At 47.3% G+C, this 20301-nt stretch overlaps 1 protein-coding gene across 2 annotated transcripts in view; it reads left to right on the forward strand.

Annotated features, from left to right (window-relative positions):
- The first annotated feature begins 846 nt into the window (after positions 1 to 846).
- The window catches only part of TIAM1 (TIAM Rac1 associated GEF 1), a 194290-nt gene continuing 174835 nt past the window's right edge, over positions 847 to 20301 (forward strand). The window contains exon 1 of one of the 2 annotated variants that reach the window (XM_075033838.1): positions 847 to 876. The gene's annotated coding sequence lies outside the window, so the exon portion shown is untranslated. Of the gene's footprint in view, positions 877 to 10156; positions 10429 to 20301 lie in introns of those variants that run through there. The other variant, XM_075033837.1, reaches the window with a different exon arrangement.

Here is a 20301-nt window from a genome sequence, read left to right on the forward strand (position 1 = left end):
CCATGAAGGAGGGAGAGACGAGGAAGCTCAGCACTGCTCCAGGGGACTTCGAGGGGGTCAGGAGCCGTGAGAGGAAGGTGTGGCCGTGCAGCACCCAGGCACCTTCCTCTCACGGCTCCCGACCCCCTCGAAGTCCAGCTGACTTCTGTGGCGGCCAGGCGCCTTCCTCTCACGGCTCCCGACCCCCTCTCGCAGCGGTCTGGAACCTTCTTCCCCGAACGGGTCGCTGCGGCCGGAGACACGTCGGAGCGGGGTGGGGACCCGTGAGAGGACGGTTCCGAACCGCCTCACAAGTCGGTTCGGCTTCGAAGTCCAGCTCTCCCTGCCCGCAGCCAATCCCGCTCGCCGCCGCCGCCGCGCGCGCCAACTTCGCCCGCCCGCCCCCCGCGGAATGGCCGGGCTCCCCCGCGCGGCGGGCGGCCCGCACGCCCCATTGGCCGCTTTTGTTGCGGGATCCGCGGTGCGGAGGGGTGCGTGGGGGGTGGTCCGCACGCGGCGCCGCCCGCCCCCCCCGCCCCCCGGGGAGCGGCCCCTCCCCTCCCTCCTGGAAGCCGCGTGGGCCATTGTCACACAACATTCCAACTCCGAACGCCCCGCTGTTCGCCGCCGCCGCCGCCTATTGGCTCTCCCGGCCCGGATTGACTCATCGAGCAGCCAATGGCCACCGGTTTCCAAGGCGGCCGCCGGCGCCGCCCCTCGCAGCGCCGGCAGTAACAATATGGCAGCGGCGCCTATTGGTGGCGGCGCGCTCTGAGCGGCGGCGGCGGCCGCGGGCGCCCGGCTGCGGTGGCGACGACGACGACGACGACGACGGGGAGCAGCTCCCTGGGCGGGTTGGCGGCGGCGACCCCCGGTTGCCGAGCCCAGCCGCGGCAGGTGAGTGGCCGGCGGATCGCGTCCCCGTCGCCCGCGCACGGCATCCCGCCTCACGCCGGTGCGCCCTGGCGGAGCGCCCCGCGCCGGGGGCGTTGCGCGGCGCCGCGGCCCGGCTCGCAGCCCCTCCGCCGCTGCCGCCGCCGCCGCCCGCACCGAGGGGGTGGCCTGGGCGGGGTGTGTGTGGGGGGCGCGGCCGCGCTTCTCCGCTGCGGACGGGTGGGCGCCCGGCCCGCCGGGGCCCGCTTTATTGTTCGCAGTGTGGGCCAACGGCGGCCGCCGCCGCTCCCCCCGCCGGTGCGGCGGCGCGGGGATGGCCCCGCCGGGATGCCCGGGTCTTCGCCGGGGTCCGGCCCCGCCGCCGCGCGGCTCCGGAGCCGGCCCTGCGGCAGCCGGCCTCCGGGAGCGCCGCTCCTGCGCCTAAAATGTCAGAACCGCCGCCCCCCCCGGAGGGCTGCGCGGGGGCCGTGCGGGGGCCGTCGACCCCCCCCTCCTCCTCCCCGGAGAGCCCCAGCAGCCGGCGCTGCCCGGTGCTGGCCCGGAGCGGGGGGGCGGCGGCGGCCGCCGGGTCCCTTCCCCGCCGGGTGATGCTGCTGCTGCTGCTGCTGTGGGGGAGCCGTACCGGCCACGGTGCGGGGGCACAGCCGGGGTGTCACTTAGGGACCGTAGGCTTAACGAGCGTGTAGCAGGTCAGGGTGGTGTGTTCCCGCCTGCGGGTCACCGCTGAAGGCAGGGAGGGCAGAGCCTGCCCGCGCTGCCCTTGCTGAAGTTGGGTTCTCCTGACTGATGCACGCAGCCCTAGGCTTGACGGGAAGCGCTGGCACAAATGCGGTCTTTAATAGAGTTGCAGGAACGGGTGCGTAATTCCAGCGCGCAGCTCAGTACTAGCACTTTGGATTGGGAAGCGCTGGGAGAAATTGACTCTGTTCCTCCTCGGTCCTTCATCCCACTTCTCCCTCTTCGTGGCAGCCAGAGCACTCTGGGCTAGTGAAAGCTGGCTGGAGCTAGGAAATAGGTAGTACTTGTGACTTGTTAGTCATTTTGCTATGTATGAAATTCTGATTAAAAAATGTATTGGAATAAATTAGGGGAGGCTGAACTCTATGGAGTGATTACTTGGGTGCCTAATCTGTGATTAGAGCGTCTTTTCCCTTTCCTGTATTATTAAAACGCTTCTGTCAATTTCAATGACACTTCAATGCTGTGATATAAATTATTGAACAAGGGCAAATGAGACATCCTTCACCTTAGCTAGGGCCCTTAGTAAGGGCCCGATCCTGCAGAGAACAACATCCTTCCACCCCTCCTGCTTCGGCAGCTTTTGGAGCCCCTCTGCCGAGTCCTTGCTCCTGTCCCTGCGCAATCCCTGGCTGCCCTTCCCCTGGCAAAAGCTGCCTTCTTCAGGCAGAGTATTGCTTATTGGATTGCATGTAACGGTTGTCCTTGCTGCTTCCTGATGAGCCCATGTGGATGGGACAGTCCTGTGGGATTTTGAAGGTGCGAGTGACCTTGGAAAGTGCTGTGGTTTTCTCTCTCGGCATTTGCCTTGATTGCCCTTGTATGCCACGAGCTCTTTGATTTGGGGACTGCTGTGTGCAGAAATCCTGGGAGGTGTCTTAAAACCTGATCATCACCCCTGTGGTAGTTTTTGTGTATATTTGGTAGTGGCAATGAATGTGCTATGCTAGGACCTCCATACTACTTGAGGTAAAACATGATTTAGGAGTGGCTGGGGAACGGGACTGCTTCTTCCCTTCTGGGCTCTGGAATGGTGGAGGTGGAAGAGGAATGTGACATACCTGTGGGGACTTGGCTCACCTCTGCTTTGGTTACAGGCAAATTAGTCCTGCTCCCACTTAGGCTGTGGGAACACTTGCTTGCCCCAGAATCACGTTTCCCATGGATGAAAAAGCTGTTTCCTTCTTGAACAGCAAAGCAACTAAAAAATGAATTTTTTTAAAGTGATTCTCCTGACAGGACTTTAATCTTTAGCCTTTTTGTTATTGTTATTCTTGCATTAATGATCTGGTTATGCTTTCCAGTATATTAAAGACAATATTCTGGGGTCCTTAAAAAAATGCTTGTCACATTTAATGATAACTGACTTTGGGATCTGGCCCTCCATAATCTCATGCAGTGCTGACTCTAATTTGCCTTAAGGGAAACAAGACAGACTGCTGTTTTAAATGGCCTTTTTGGCTTCGCTGGTTGCTCTTGACTGAAGTAGAATTCAGTGAATCCTACCCGATGTCTGTCCAGTGATTCATCTGGTCTTGCTTGGAAGAGGAAAGACAGTGGTTTATTTTTTTTTTCTATCAGAGGTGATTACGCTGTGTAGTCATTCAGTGGCCAGGAACATCGGAAAAACCTTGTGAGGCATCGTTTGAAAGGATCACTGTGTGTAACGGGGCGAAAAAACACGTTCGTCTGGTACCAGAGCTCTCCGTTTCTCAGATGAAGTTCTTGTGCTGTAGCGAGGAGCACAGTATAAATAGCAATGCTAGGTTTTAGCCACTGAATTCAAAGTTATGGTTTCCACAGCAACAAGCACTCAGGCTGTCGTTTACGTATGTAATATTTCCCCCTTTTTAAAAAAAATAAATGTATCTGGCTTCTGGTGTTGTGCTGTGTCCAGTCCTCCTCCGTGAACCCCCCACACTCATTCCTCCTACTCTGCTTTTGAGCATCCCCCTCTGCTTTCCTTCTGCCGATGGCCGTCATCTTGCTCCATTCCCAGGTCCAGGCTTCCTGCTGCCTTCTCCTGGGCCAGTGGCTGAGGGCTCTGTGTACCAGATCCCAGCCTGTCCACATTGTTAATTTGTCTTCTAAGTCCTCCTTTTGGTACCAGTGTTTGCTTCCAGCTGTGCCTGCAGTGTGATAGGCACCATGCAAACACAGGAAGAAACAGCCCTGCTTTGAATCCCTGGCATATCCCTCAAATACCTACCTGTGTTTCCCATCTCTCCCTTATCTGGAGGGTCATTGTCTTGATGGTAGGTCCACATGCTCTCCTGGCTCTTGCTCAGTCATTTCTCTTGTGGCTTAAAGGAAATGCAGACAGAGAACTGTGCCCTGTGTGGAGGGCTGCGGGATGTGCCTTCCACATCAGAACTGTGCCTTCTGAAGATCAGGATGCAATGCTTGTTTTTAAAAATGTTTGTCACACAAATGTGTAGCGTTGCTAAAGTGTTTTCATTTATAGCCAGGGGATTGATGTATCTACATGGTTGTGTCCAAGTTACAGTTTCCAGAGCAACTGGAGCTTTGTGTCTTGGAAGACTGTTAACTAAAGCATGAAACATCACATCAAATTTTCCTTTCTTAAATTCTGTAATTTTAGCTACTGTTAAAAATGCAGCTGTGCTTATCTGAGAACTTGTTTAAAAACCTTAAATGACCAAGCAGATCATCATCAGATATGTACCTCTGTGATGAGAACAAGAATGGGAAATTTCAGCCCCCAAAGTAATTATCCTTACAGTTACAGTGCAAGGCACTTCAGGAGAAAAAAAAAAAAGAAAAAAAAAAAGGAAGTGCCATCTCATCTGTATCTCTAACCAGAACTAATGACAAAAGTGCAATCTGGCAAAACTGAGTAAAAAGGCTGATGTCAGCTGAAAGCAAACATCAAATGAAGGATTCTCATAGCTGGAGAATTGATCCTAAGAAGGAAAGGGACTCAGGTTCCTCTGTACCTGGGGGCAGTTGGGCAGGCCGTGGTGCCGGAGGCTGGTCTGATATTTTTTTTTTTTATTTTTTCCTTCTCTTTCCCCTTTCATTTGGCTGCTGCTCCTTGTGAAACTGGGTCCCTCTTGCAGTGTTTCACAGATGCTTTTCCTCTGGGCAGTAATGCCAAGGACCTTTGCATCAAAACAGGTCACTTTCCCATTATAATTCCATTTGAGCCAATGTTACTTTCAAAAAAAGTTGATGTATCTGTGTTGTAGGTTTTCTCCTTGCTCTGTGAAGAGTTTTGTCAATAATAGGCATGTCATTCCATTATAAATTACCCTACTGGATACTCAGATTGGTTTGAGCAATGGTGCTATAAAATGGTTTGCAGGTTACCTGGGGAATCTCAGCCAGGAGACTTTAAGTGTTGGTTTGTGTAAAAAGGAATTACAAAGAGAATGTCTCAGGGGTCTTCCTTTCTATTTTTGTTAGTAACCTTCCAGCTCAATGTTTTTCTTTTTATATATTTTATGTATATATATATGTGTAATGTTCCATTGATGTTGCCGCCTATAATAGCATTGTCAGCAGCCTCTGGTTTTTGTTTAATAAAATGGAGGAATGATTCTTCTCCTATGAGATGGTTTTTAAATGAAACTTAAACCCAAACCTTGTGATCTTTGGTGTGTTGCCCAGATTATAGAAACAAAATGATCAAAACAGCAGCTGGCAATGGCTTGAAGTGAGTTGAAATACCTTGAACTTCTCTCTGAGTCTCTTTGAGAAAAGGTAGGGGTTTTGTTTTCTCTGTAGTCTCTTTGTGATACAGCACAGACCAAGAATGGATTTTAGCGTGTTCGCATAGGAGCAGGCTGTTGCTCAGTAGCCGTAACCCACCTCCATGGCAGGCGATGTTGCATGCCGGGTCGTGAGGCAGAGAAAGCTGGTAACAAGCTGGGAGAAGAGCCAGATTCTTTGCTGGAATAAGAACTGCTTGTTTATTTTCCTGCATGCTCAGAAAGTGCCAGTGCGTGCCATGCTATCAACTTAATTGTCTAAGCCTTTCTAAGTGAAGGTACCACTGCTGGGGTTCAGCGTCGTGTAAATGCATCCATCTTGGCAGCAGGACACCTAGTTTTACTTTTCTCCAGTGCACAGTATACCTACAGCTCTTTCTTGACCTTATCCATTAATTTCAGTGGATAAAGCCAAGTCTTCTGAGGGACCGGGCATTTGAGAGTTGGAACAAGATGCCTAATCCATTAACATTAAAGCAGACTTATTTTAAGAATTTCTTCTCTTGAAAGACCAGGCAGTAAGGGTGGTGGGAAGGTCTTGTATTCTTAACCAGGTGTCCTGGTGCGTCACCACAGTCCTTTGATCCACCTGGGGACCTAAATTTGTAGTGCCTGACCAGCTGCTTCTGTTGTAACCGTTGCTGGGGGAGTGATGTAACAAGGCTGCACTGGGCTGGAGTGTTGCTCCCACCCTGTGTATATTCCACCTGGGAGGTCTCCCTTGCAGCTAGGGTAGACCCTTGGCTTTGAAAAGCGAGATGGAGGAGGAGAAGGTTAAGATCAAAGAAGAAAGGCAAGTGATGAGGAGGGACAGTCTGGTCCAGAGCATTGGATGTCACAATTATGGAAGAATAGTTCATGAAGTACTCTGTTTTTCCCCAGACACTGTTTTTGTTTTTTGAAAAAACATTTAAAAAGTTCTGCTCTTCTAAACTAGGTAAGTACCAACTTTTGACTGGGGCTTTGTGCTTGTTGAAAACAATTGTTTTGCCTTACAGTTGGGAAACATGTCTTCTAGTAGCAGCAAATCTCTGTATTTTGAGTTTTGCAGTCCAGGCTGCAATAACAAATACTTGGAACACCCTTGGTCACAGTTATCCTGTGCATGAGAGGATTCTTTACTGCGTCACATTATTCAGCATGTCTTTATGTCTAATTGTTTTTCCCCTTCATATGCTCTGTTCCTAAGATTAGTACAGTTTTCCTCCTTGTGGATAAATAATTTAAACACCTGAACTGATTAAATGCATGCATCTGAGCTCAGAACAATCACAACTTTTTTTTTTTGTTGTTTTGGATTCAAAGACTGACTTTTCTGAAGAAGATTAAAAGCAACTGAAAATAGCTTTGTCACGGAAACATCAAGCATAACTTGAAAATTATTGCTATCATGTCATAGATTCTGGCAGCGTACATTTGCCTTCCCATTAGCAACATCTTATTGAACAATCAAGGGTTTATTGACAACTCGTTTACTTTGCCTAATTGTATGACTTACTGGAGGGCAGGACTGTCCTTCCCTTTGCGGAATGATGGCAAAGACATCGATGCAAAGTGGGTCTGTGTTGTGCAGTAACTTGATTGCTCTGTTGGAGGGTGTTTTGTGAAGACAAAGTTGACTGCAGAAGGTTTGAGGCAACCTCCAGCGTTGGATTTGACTGTGCATTACCTGCAATGTGCCCCTTACCTGGCATGGCATGGGAAGATACCAGGGTCCTTTGGACCAAATGTGATGCCCCTGTGAAGTGGCAGGGCTCATGGGGGGTGAGTGGCTGCACCAGAAGGTCAGGGCTTGGCTCAGTGGTGCCAGGAGCAGCTGCTCAGGGGTGGCAACAGTCTGTATTGGTGAGAAGAAAGCTGTTGGAGATGCTTAGGAGCCAGGAGCTGTCAAGTTCCCTCTCTGCCGTTGCCATTTCTGCTGCTGTGGGCTCATGTGAGGGCTCATACAAAACCCTTGCACTGGTGGGGGCAGATGTGCCTCTCGCTGGGGAGGGTGGAGGAGCTGCAGCAGTGCTTCCCTTCTGGAAGAAGTCCTTTCTGCTAATTTTCTTTCCAAAATGTCTTTTCAAAGAGGAACAGTTCTTCTGCTTTCCCCATGTAAAGCCATACATGCTCCACAGCCACCTCTGGAGAACTGCAAGCCAAACCAACTCCCTAAGGAAAGAAGTATTTTTCCTTAATGTGAGAGCCATCTCATCCTGCATCGTTATCAGTCAGTGCTCTGCCGTTTCATCTCAGACTGGCTGACAATAGCACTCTCAGATGACTGGAGTTTCCTCTCCCTTTGTTGTAAAAAATACTCTTAGGAACTACCTTTATAGAGCAACTGCATATCTCTAGGCTAAAGTTGGAAAACGTTTCTCGTCTCTCACTCAAAACATCTTCTATCTAGAGATTTAAAACCTCATGCCAGGAAGCTGTGGCCTAATACTTTGCTTGCAATTTTCTTGTATACCAGTGCTACTCTACAAGAACATGAATACCTTGATTGCCTGTATCTTGTCTGTCTTACCTGCAGAAGAAAGCATGGAGAAAACTAGTGATGTTATGAAAGTTTCACTTTGCATTTTGATTCCCCCCTCCTTTTGTGTGTGTGTGTGTGTGTGTGTGTGTGCAGTAACCTGGCCTATTTGTCATCACATTAGCCCTCCGTCTGGCTTTCCACCCTCCCTGATAAGCAGTGCTCAGTCAGGCACCAGGCTTTCAGCAAGCCAGGGCAATTCCTGCTTGGATCCAGTTACTGCTTGTCAGTCAGATCCATCCATTATCATAGCAGCAGGCGGTTTTTGTTGTTTTGAGTTATCTCTTACTCTAGTCCATCACAGTTAGTTCTCTTTGCTTCTTCTAAAGCAAGTCCTATGCCTGCCTTTATCTCTTGGCATGGTTTGGAGATGCGGGTTTCCTCATTAACACCAGGCAGGCTTCTTGAGTGCTTTCTGTCCGACTTCAGCTCTTGCCATCCCTATCTCAAAACAGGCCCTCTCTCCTGTTTGCCACCTCCTCCCACTCCAGCACTGCTTTGATCTCCTGGGCCGTGGAAACCCCCTGAGCTTTGAAAGCTTACTGTCCTGTTGCCAGTCATTCCTTCATGATGAATGGCCTCGCAACCGGGCCAGGCTCTCTGTGCTGTGCCCCACCGCTTGTTCCTGCTGCTCTCCTCTCTGTCGGCACTTTCCCTGTGACTTGCTGCTGTTAGTCCCCAGTGAAGCCTTGGGCAAAAGGTGTTTCCCTCTGCATCCCAGCCAGCGCTCCAGCAGTGCTCTGTTCAGTTGCATCAGCTCCTCGGCTCAGTTTGCTTATTGAAAGCACGTCTTAAAACCTTAAGACTACTGCTTCCTAACCACCCAATGAGTTCCTGCAGAGTTTTTGTGCTGTTTGAAACTTTTATGAAAGCCTTAATTCAAGCCCTATCTGCATTTCTATCTGCACCTGCATAACTTGCAGGAGGCCTCCATTTGTAGCTTGTTTCTTCATCATGGACCTTCCCTAGAGTTTGGGTAGGTGCCTGTGCGACACGATTGCAGAGGCACTTTTAAAACTGTTCTCCACTGGCTGTGTGACAGGTAAACCTGAGAACCACAGTAAAAAAAAAATGCAGAGAGCTGGCTTCAGTTAATTTTTCCACTTACTATCATGTTCTTTTATCATCATGCTTTTAAGAGATAACAGTGGGTTTTGATCCAGAGGGTCTGATACCTGCTGTGCTGGGAGACGGAGAGCTGTTATGGTGATGAAGCAGCATGACAGCTAGCGATACTTAACTTGTTCCAACTCGGGAGCAAAAAAAGATTAAGCATCTTCCCTAAAGAGACTTGGCTTCCCTGCAGTATTAGCCAAGACCAAGTGAGGGAGGAAAAATGCAAAAAAATGCAGAAAGTGCAGAAACTGGATGATGTGAGAAACATTTTGAGTTGAGGCTGTTGCATCCCCACCTTGTTACTAGTTCTGCTTAAGTCACTTCTTGGCTGCTCAGATACAGCTGAAGCAAAAGAGCCCCAAAAGGATCTGTGCCACTGTTACTGCCTCTGGTGCCTGAGCTATCTCCTTCCAGATGAACCGAAGGTTTTCAGCCTGGCTCTGTCTTATGTTGTTGTGCATCCCCTGTGTCTGTGGGAGCTGGGACAGGTGAGACACGAGCTAGCTGCACTGATTTCGGAGGCAGGAGGAAACCCCAGGAGCAGTCAATGCTAGGCAGATGTTGTGCTTGTTGTTTAGCCCCTGGGAAAGAAAGCCTTCCCCGAGCCTGACTGGTACTGACACCCATTTGTTCCTGGGGCAAGGGGCGCAGGATGTTTTAGGGAGGCACCGATTGATTGGGGCCATGCAGTTCCAAGTTACTTACCATTTTGGCAAGCCCTTTTGGCAGGATTGTCTCTGTAGAAAGAAGAAAGACTGTCCACATTAAGTGACTAATTTTTTTAAAGCTATTTGTCTTGTTTTGCTTGTAGACATTAATGGACCTGTGTACAAAATTTTCAAGACCTGTTGATGGGGTGGTGGTGTTGAAGTATAGTGTGGTTATATGGAGTGCAGAAAGGGAAAGCCTCTTCTGAAGACTCAGCATGTGATGGTGGGAAAACCTGTTGCACTCCTGCAGCAGAGGAGGACAAATGTAGCTTCTGTTTACTCTGTGCTCTCTGTATGGCACATGTTAAAAATGTATGTGTTGCGTTTAAGAAAAATTAAATGTAAATCCTGCTACGTTTGCTCGTAAAATACAATTCCTCACTTGGTTATCATTGTCTCCTGGGAAAGTTGCACCAGTTGTATTAACTTAATGGCAGATCTGCTAATGAAGTCAGTGGGTTCGGGATTTCACCCCATGACTCAGAAAACTTTGTTTATTCTGTTGCTATAGGCTGTGGGGTTATAAAAATGTGATTGCTTCGTGCTCTCAGTTTGCAAAAGGGTAGTTGTGAGGAAGGAAACTTGAGCTGGCAGAATTACCTGCCAAAATAATTAACTACATAGCTAAATGGATATAAAAAGACCAGACAAGTAAATTGCTTTTGTACAAATAGCCTTTTTTCTTTTTTTTTTTTCTTTGAGGCTTGCTGAAGTGTGAAGATCCCTCTGTGAAAATAAGGTGAGCAATTAGTATTAATTGATTTGGTTTTTAATATCGGTTGGGATGAACTTGCTGAGGATTAGTGTGGAAATGTATGCAATTTCAGGAGAAATTGATTGCATTTCATCTCTTCCATGTGTAGCTTTCCCTTAAACTGCTAATGAAAGTTCAATAACTAATGAACAGAATGTTTCGTTAAATGTGCGTTCAGCTGAGAATAGTTAACAAGTGTCTTTTTGGGATCCCTTTTCCTTGCTAGCCCCTTCCTTTGCTGGGTATACAGTCTTGGATTTTTTTCTTTGTTTTTTTTTAAAGGTGTTAGTGGAGATGATAAGACTTTTGTGTCCATTCCTATATTCCTCTTTGGAGAGTATTTTGCATGGAAAGGCTGGAGTTTTTTTGTGTGTTTTGCCTTTGGTAGCAATTACTGCTGCTTGCAGTTTTGGCTTCCAGTTCAGAACAAAGCTGTTCTGTGTGCCTAGCCAGTAATAATTGTTGACAGTTGATAATGTTGGAGACTTCTTATTGTGGCTGTGATCTGAATTATACCAACTGCTACTGAACCCAAATTATAGGTTTTTTTAATTTTAGCTTCAGGGCTCCCATGCTGGAATATTCTCTTTCCTCTGGTAATAAATCAAATAAAAGTTGGTGTTAGAGGTCTTTCCTAAACCTACCAAGCGAGACGCAGAACTGAAGTGTCACAAAGACTGCCTAAATTTCTATTCTTACTCTTGTCTGCTCTCAGACTTTCCTGGTAACACCTAGTTATCGCATCCCATGGGGTGGTTAAACTCGTTCACTGCATGTTTAAATCTGCAATATATATGTTAGGTGGAATATATTGAGTAAGAGGGGAATCGCTGTGGAACTCTGTGTATCTAGTTACTGATGCAGCTCATGGACCACAAGCCACTTAAAACCCAGCCTGAGCAGCTGGAAACGGAGGGTGGCTGCTGCGGCGGCAGGGGCAGCTCAGTGATGAGACCCCCGGCGTGGGGGAGCTCTTGGTGCCTGCACCGGTGACGGACAGTTGCTGCCGCGGATGAGACCTCAGCTGTGAATCTTTCTTGCTTGTAGCTTTGAATGAGGTAACTGGTGTTACCTGGGCATTTTTAAATTTGTTTTCTTGGTTAAATTTTCATGAGTAGGATGGTATGAAAATGAATGTGTCATTAACAAATGTCCGGGAATGCTGCTTACTCAGAAGTGATTAGGAGATTAAGTAATGGATTAATTGTAATTATTCCACCAGAACCATCCTAATGTGCGTAGACACAAGGCATGTGTCCTCTCTGAAAGGGTTGTGTCTGGGGCTTGCTCATGTGAGGGTGTGAGAGGGGGTGTGCGCATTGGTTTACTTTGGAGAATTATTTGTTGGCAATTCATGTTTCATCCTTGTTTCCCAGATTAAAACTGTTTAGCTTTCAACTTTGAATTGGTCAGAAATTTTTACTTTTCCTCTTCATGCAGACGTTGTCTGTTGGCAAAATATGATTTCAGGGAAATGTTCTTTTTGCATCACCGGAAGGCTTAAGAAGCTTGTGAGAATGATAAAACACTTTTTCTTTGGTCACTTGTGAGTGTATGGAGATACCTGCTGAAGCATGAGTTGAAGGTAAGCTCAAACCGGATGAACAAGGTGGTTCTTTGTGCAGCCTCCTCTTCCTGTGGGGTCTTGTGAATACACTCTTACCATTGTATTTGATTTTTTTCTTCAAAGAAATAAGTCTGTGGAAAGCTGCTAAATAGTGCCAGACCTTCTCTCCTTGGGATGGGTATAAGACCAGGGCAGATGCTACAGACACTTCTCTGAAGTGCTCTCCCAGCTTCCAGCACTGTGCAATTTGGGGATTTCACAGGCCAGCAGCAGCCTTTTTGTGTTGAACAGCTTTTTCCAGAGGGAGCCAAGCAATGTGTTATTTTGCCCTTCCTGTGAGTGGCAGTGGCCATGAGATCTTTGGGTGCTGTGGGTCCCAAAGGTGGCCCTGACTGGCATGGCCGTGGAGCTCACCTAGCTGGACCATTGGTCAGGTGCCACCTGGCCACTGCTATCCATCTCCAGTGCAACCACAGCCTAAGAATGGGGAAAAAATTATGGTTTAGATATGAGCGAAGGTTTACGTCACTGCTACCTTGGGCTTTTATGTTTCAACTAGTTGTGTGAGCAGTGGTGCTTGAGTTAAATGTCTGCATAGCAGCTTGTGTTGGCATTGACATGAAATCCCTTACGCCGGAGCATCCACAAAGATTCTCCAGCGTAAGGGATTTCATGTCCTTGTGAGCATATTTCAGGGCATCATAGACTGCGCCCTCCAATTTAGAGGTACCCAAATGCTGATTCTCCTCTCTCGATTTCTGATGGTCTGCACCAGTTTTTGTGATGACTGCATGCATTTCTCTCTGGGTAGTGTGAACTCAAAATTTGGCAGTTTTGTCATCATATATATCACCTGTATTGGGTGTATGTGGTGTGTGAGGCTTGTGATGGGTCAAGGAAAGGCTTGGATGGTATTGACCAGCAGTTTTAGTTGATGACCAAATCCATGGTGTGGGTGGTTTTTTTTTTGTGTACCTCAGGTCAAGGATGAATTAATTTTGAGGTTAAAGGCTCGGGCATAGCTGCAGTGGGCCATTCACAGCTTTCTGAAGACAGTCATTGAAGCATGTGACTGTGGAGGTACTTAGTGGTTCACTAATTACTTTACTCACTTCAGCTTCCTTGGGCCATCTGTGGTTAATGCGCTGCTGGCTCTGTAGGTGGCATTAAGGTCTGATGGCTGTAGATGTTGCTTGCTCAGTTCTCCCATAGCAATGCTCAGAAAAAGAGCTGGGCTTCAGCTGTCTGCCTGGCCCCTACAAACAGACATCCTTCGACAGGGAGGTGTGGGACAAGTCTCCAAACATAGGGTGCTCCAAGCTTGTAGGAAGGAAGAAGCTGGGTATGAAAAAAATTTGCAAAATGCTTATGACTTGTTAAGACTTCAGACAAAGATCAGTGGTTTACTGAGGAAACTCAGTATCTTTTCTGTATTTGTTTGTCTGCTGGCAGACAGTCACTCTGTCTTGTATGCAGGTGTTCCTGGCCCCTGCCAGCTGTGGAAAAGTGGAGGGACTGAAGGACAGGGAACAAAATCCAGCAAAGAAACATGGGAAAGCTGCTATGGGAGCCCTATGGTAAAAATGGCCCTGAGCAAGTGCAATTAGTGGCAGCTGGGCTACGTGTATGTGGTCTGTGAGCTTCTTGGAAGTTCTGGATGTATAATATATAGATAAGGTCTTCTGAAATGACAAAAAACATCTCTTGCTGTACCTTGGTTTCTGTCTGTGTTAAATTAGAAAACGCACTCTGTTTTTAACAAAGCAGACCTTGTTAAAACAAAAGCTGTGAGTATGGGCACCCTTGACTTAAAGCAGAAAAACCTACATGTTTGATGTTTGGATGCAGTTGTGAAGCCAAATACTTGACTTAACTGAAGGATCCCACATGTCATCCCCTTCCCTCACCTTTTCTCCCTGTTGTGGGGTGGGATCTGCCCTGATGTCCTCCACCTATGGCCTTGTCCAGGGGGTGAATGAGGCTAGGGGACAGTGAGGAGGCATCTGGAGAATGTGACAAAACGAGGGGGGGTGAAAAAGTGCTTGTAGGTTTGGCCAACAGACAGTAGGTTTCCTTGTTGTTTTTTTTTTCTTTTTTTTTTTCCTCTTAACTAAGAGTACCAAAAGGCACTCCCCCCTCCTTTCCCTTCCTAGAAAAGAATTAAAAACAGCCCTCAGAAGGGACCCCCCAGGGTATGATAGATAAGCTGTCTGCATTTTGGTGGTGAGGAGAGGTCTTCTTCCCTTAGCCCATACCCCGCGCAGGCGCTTATCCTGCATCTAAGCCCTGGTGCTCTCTGGTTTTACTGACACTTTTAAAGAGAACTAAACTGTTGGTCAAGTCCCACTAAACTGTTGGTCAAGTCCCACAAGCCTCCTCGGGCAGATGGACATGACTGTGGCTGCTGCGAGTGGGGTCCCAAAGTGCTGGAGGGCTTCTCCTGTCTTCACTGGTTTTGCACAGGTCTGTGTAGGGCAGGTGTGTCAGGACAAGCACAGACCACTGCTGGAAGGAAAAGCAAGTCCTCTGCAAGTGCTCTTCCTTTTGCTGGACACCTGAAACACCAGCTAGGTGAGTTTGTGTGCTTGATTACTTGTGGCTGAGCTTCTGTGGCTGTTTCTGGCCCTGGCCCCTGTAGTTTATTTTCTTGATGTGGCCTTCTGTTTGTGTGGAGCTCAGACATGAAATACGGGCTTGCCAGGGTAATATTTACTCTCTCTTTGCCTAGGATTGTTCCATTCAAATGGAGTAGTCTTACAAGTTTAATGACTTTTTTTGTAAGCCCTTTGCCTGTTGCCTCCTTTTGTCCTGCAGTGGGAGCAGGAGAGGCAGTAGCAGCAAAGATGACTGAATCCTCTGCTAAAAACCAAAACTTTCAGCGTGGTGTGGCTGTAGAAGGAAATTCATAATTTTTCTGCAGACTACCAGAATCATCTTGAAATATGGGAGGAGAGGAAGAAAAATTATGCTTCAGTTTGCTCTGTTCCCCACCTTGTCCTGGAATTGTGGGAGGTTGTCCTTGGGCTTGGGTCTTGCCTGACCTGTTTGCTCCATCCTGGGGTGGGAGGGAAAAAAAAAAAAAAAAAAAAAAGGGTATCGATGAAACTCTGTACCAGAAACAGAAAAGACCGTTTTTCCAGAACAATTTGAGCTGTGCCCTGTTGGCATGCTTAAGGGTTGGCAGCAGTAGTGAGAGCAGTTTTGCTGCTGGTGGAGAGAGCCCTCAGGATCCACACCAGCGGAAACCCTAACTGAGGTCTGTGGAGGAGGTGGGGACACCCTAATGGGAGTCATCATGTGGCAAGATTGGGAACGGCAGCACATGAAATGCCTCAGGAGAACTGCCTGCTGCAGATGCTTGAGGTCTCTGGAGTCAGTGAACAACTGAATCTCAGTCTGCTGGGAGGTAACTTATTCCTTCTTTTGATGGACAGGAGAGGGAAGAGCTCATGCATGGTGTCTCTCGGCAGGTGCTAGAGGGAGTGAGCAGCAGTGTAATGCAAGCATCTCGGGCTGGGGATCCTGCTCAGCGACTTGCACAGCCCAAGGGCCATGGTCTGTGACAGCCAGCAAAAGCAGCAGCCCCCGGGGGGGGCTCCCGAGGCTTCTGTTTGATGCTGAGGAGCTGTGGCCAGCAATGTGAAGCAGGCTACCCATGTAACACTAAGTGGGGTAACAGCACTGGTCCAGGTGGATCGTCAGGTGTGTGCAAGGGGGAAGGAGGCCACTCAAGGAAGCGTACAGACCTGCTCTAGAATGAGATTTCCTGACTCTGCCAATCAGCCAGATAAAAAAGACGGATGGTGAACTGGGGCTGCTGGTGCAGGCAGAGCTGGGTGTGGGGTAGAAGGTCAGAGGGATGCGTGGTCTCTGAGCTATGCAGCCTGTAGGCCAAGAGTAGGCTTGTTTATGTCAGCAGAGTCCAACACATCTTCAGGGGCTTTCACTCATGACCGATAGTAGTAAATGTTGCTCTCTTAGATCTGCCCAAACCCTTGTTGACAGAAGGAATGTGCAGATTTCTTGCTTCATGCCTCCTCTGCACCAGCACACCCTGCATGCACACACAGAGGGGGACCCATTTATCCAGCTTTCCTCTGGACCACTGATAATCTTTAGGTTTTGGGGCTGGGAGGCCTCCTGCTGGGTTTCAGTTCCTCTCTTGAATGAGAAAAGCTCATTTGGAGGGGTATTTCAGCATCCAGCTGCAAACATGGGGAGTCTTGCAGTGTTGTTGCTGGGTGGGGATCTTCTGAAGACATCTGTATTATGTGACCTTATTTCTACACAGACATGGTTTTCAGCTGCAGGGATGGTACCAACTGAAGGTGCTGAGAGCATGCCCTGTGTTGGAACAAGGGGAAAAAATGATGGAAATGATGAGGATTCAACATCATGTCTGTGATGGACAGAAGTCTCTCTTTAGGGCTGGTGGCTGTCCTTAAAAGAATATACACCTTTTTTCAAGCTGAAGCTGGAAATTGCTTTAGTTTTTGTACTTTTGAAGGGTTTCCAAGGAAACAATAAAAGTTGTCAAGCGTTTTGAAAGTTACCCATGAGTGTTGCCCTGCCTGAAATCTGCATATGGCTTTTCCAGCACCAGTGTGCTTGTTAGCTGATCTGCTAAGCCAAGTATCTCTTTTCATGTCACTAAACTATTTTCTTGGTCTTGGCTGTCAGTTGTACCTCAGTGGTGAAACTGCTTCCTTTAGTGAGCTGTGCCAGAAATTGCTTGGAGCTGAATCTGCAGTAAGAGAGGACTGGGTATAGTCTGTAGGAGTTAGTGAGAGAAGACTGATACCTTAATAGTACAATTACGGCAAGCGACAAACAACAGAAGAGTAAGATTGATAAGGCTGAACTGCATGAAGGAAATTGGCCAACACCAGCAGGTTGCAATGTGGGCATATGTGTGTTTCTGAGATGGGGAGAAAACCTGTGCCTGACTTCTTTTGTTTCTAGGCCTGCTTTGGTCTTTGTGAAAAGGAATAATTTAATCACTATTGCCTTAGTGTTAGCTTTAAATGTATTGTTAGGTTTTCAGGTGTTAAGATGACCTTTGTTTCTGAAGTGATTATGAAAATACATAAGCTTGTCTCCCCAAGAGAAGTTAGAAGTGTCTTCGCCCAGCTTGGGCTGGCAACTCTGGATTTCTCCTCATTGTGGATAGAAAGAACAAGTTGTCCCAAGGTGATGACTGAGTCTCAAGTTTTACAGAAAATAAGAAAAAACATTTTTTTTTGTCTCTAGTATGTCTGTGCACTGAGTCTTCACTTCATGTTACCTGGGTATTTATTGAAGTGCAGTCTTAACCTGAATAATATCAGAGGCAGGTATTTTACTATGTTTCTATATGCCAGTTTCCCATTTCCCTCTCCTTTCCTCCTCCTCCTCCATTTGCCATGGTCACAGACCTGACAGCATTAGAGCAGTCCATGTGTGAAGCTGTAGAAGACTTTCCCTCACCCAGGAGCTCTGGAGTCCCAAGTGCTCTGCCACCGCCCATGTTGTGTGCTGTGTTTGGTGAGGCCTGTTTGTTTTCACTCATGCATGGTAGTCATAATTGTCTTTTTCAATAAATGTGAGTACGCAGAAGTGTTTATACCATCAAAGTGTCTGATGCAAATGTACAGTCTTCTCTCGGCACATCATTCCTTCCTTCCTTCCCCCGAGTATTTTAAAGCCTCCTTGAGATGGTGGGAGGAATTGTATGTGAAATGCTCTTTATCTTTCTAAGAGGTGTGTGAACGTGTTTGTACTTCAGGGGCAGGTACTATACCTCCTTCTCTTATCCCTGTGAAAGACCAGCTTTTCTTCTTCTGTTTGCAGGATGCTTTGGGCTTTCCCTTTGCTTGGTGGTGTCACAAGCCACACAAAATAGGAAGAGGCCAGAAATATGGGAAAGGATAGGCAATTGTCTGTGTATGTGGGTTGTTGTTTTCTTCTTCCCTGCAGTTGACTCTGGCAAGTAAAGGAATCTCTGATCCGTAGCAGTATCTGGCCACTAAATGCTTGCCTGATGAATTTTAACCAGTGTGAAATTTGAAGATAACATGTGTTGAGAAATGTCTCTTGCTTCTCACCCTCCCATCCTGTGGCTTAAGGGTGGGGGATGCCCAGGGGTGTCCCTGGAGCATGGGTGCAGTACCATGCACTCTGGGCTTTGGGAAGGCTGTGGGGTACCTGGACCTGCTGCTTGCCAGTTGCAGTGGCTGACACTGTAAGAAGAAAGCACCAACACATACAGGACAGGTTTTGTTGAGGGAGGGATGTTTTTGCTGTAATTCACTACTATGCCATTTCCAGTCTTGTCTTTGCAGGAGGTGTTCTCTTCCCTCCACACTGTACCCCATCTGCTAATTGCTTTCCTTCCAGGGATTCTTGGTGCATGTTCCCTTCCATCCCAGTCTTTAGATACCTGTTGAAGAAAATTGATACTTTTTTCTTTTCTCTCACCAAGTGCTGATAGCTAAATGTTGCTGGAATGGCCTCTTTCTTGAGACATTAAAGGTGACTGCATTTCTGAAGGAATTAAGAAGTGCCAGGATCTGATCTGTCTGCCACATCAAGTGGAGCATATTTCTTGCATGTGCTATTGCATATTACAAGACCAGGATGATAATTGTTCCTGGTTTGACTTGGTGGCATATCGAGATGGAAGATTTGGCTGAGTCCATAGACTTTAATGCTTCAGTGGGACGCACTGTTCCTAGCTAATACAAGCTCAAAACTGAGGTCATGGTGTGCAGCACCATAAAACAAGTCCTGGCTTCACATAAGTGCATAGGACAGTTGATATTGATGGAGTTCCTCTGGCTTGCCAGGAGAACTTAATCTAGGCTTAAATCTTGTCTTTCAACTTAGATATAGCAGTGTCACTCATCAGTGGATGCTTTCCTTTAATATTGTTTTGGTAGTGCTTGGTGGAAGAAGATAATTTCTACCTTACTAAGCTTTTGAAGAGATTGAATCAATTTGTCTTTTGTTAACCTGTGCCAATGTTTTTTGTATTTGAAATACTGTTTCTCCTAGCTGAGATTAAAATGTTGAATTTCCCATTCTCATTTAACTTAAAAACATTCTAAATTTCAGGGGCTGAAAATGTGCAGCATTGCCAGAGGAGACTGAAGTACCTGTAGCCTTTGTTGCAGAGAAAACAGCAAAGTAGAGTCATTTTGTGTAACTTCTTTTCACAGAATAAGATAAAACTTGGAGAAATCCTCAAGATAATTTAAACGCTGATACCTATCCATCCATCTATATAGCTAAAGCTGCAATGATGTGAAAGTGATTGTCAGACCCTGGGTTTCTCCCTTCAGATTCCTCAAAGGTTTGTTCTGATGTTTGGGTCTGTTTAATCTCCCTGTCTTGTTATCAGAGTCCTGCTGCCACTTACGACTCTCTTTGTACTTGGGTTGTAATACCTGCTTCCACTCCAGATGCCTAAAGGAAACCTGCTGCTACTTTTGTTCAAGTAGCCTCTTTAGTTGTTTTTTTGGAGGTGAATATAACTTGGCATACTCTCAGTATTTATTTGTGTTAAAGTGGTGTCGGGCTAGTGACCTGAAGGCCCAGTGTGCTTAAGTATTTTACGTAAAATAGCCCGTGTCTCATAAAGAAAACACTAATAAATGAAATAAATCAAAGTCTAAGCATGAGGTTGTGAGGATCACAAGATGCTGCTGCCCCATGGTTCAGTTTCACTGCTTGTGGTACTAGTAATGACACTGACAGGGGCTGGAAGATCACTGTTATACTGTATAATGAGAATAAGGCAGTCAGCTGCTTATACTGGGTACTTTTGTTATCTGCCATGGTGAGTGAAACTTCTAGTGGTACTTGGAACGTGGCTGCTGCTCCAGGTGTCGCAGCCAGCCCCAGCAAGGGCACAAGAGACTAAAGGCAGCTTCTTGCCTTACCTGCAGCTGATGGGGGTTTGCATGGCCCCATGGCTGTTGAGGGGGTTTGGTGCAGACGAGAGTTGGGTGCCCTGCAGTCTTGGTGGGGCCTTTTCTACAGAAGGAAATGTTTTTTTTTTCCCTGCTGTCTTTTGAAAATGCAGCTGGTGGTCCCTTCAGTTCTGGAAAGCTGGTCTTAGAGACTACTGAGCTTTCTTAAAATAGCTAATTAAGTATGAATTTAAGCTTGCCTGTGTGAGAAACTAGCCAGCCTAGCTGTAATAGGATTGTTCTGGCTCGTTTTAATTGTGCTGATCTAACTTGTGTGAATGCTTTAATACAAGGTAACATTTGGGAGCAGGCTTCTCTCTGAAACCTGCCGTCAAACCAACC

This window comes from Buteo buteo, chromosome 8 (genome assembly GCF_964188355.1).
Source record: "Buteo buteo chromosome 8, bButBut1.hap1.1, whole genome shotgun sequence".
In the NCBI taxonomy this organism is placed as follows: domain Eukaryota; kingdom Metazoa; phylum Chordata; class Aves; order Accipitriformes; family Accipitridae; genus Buteo; species Buteo buteo.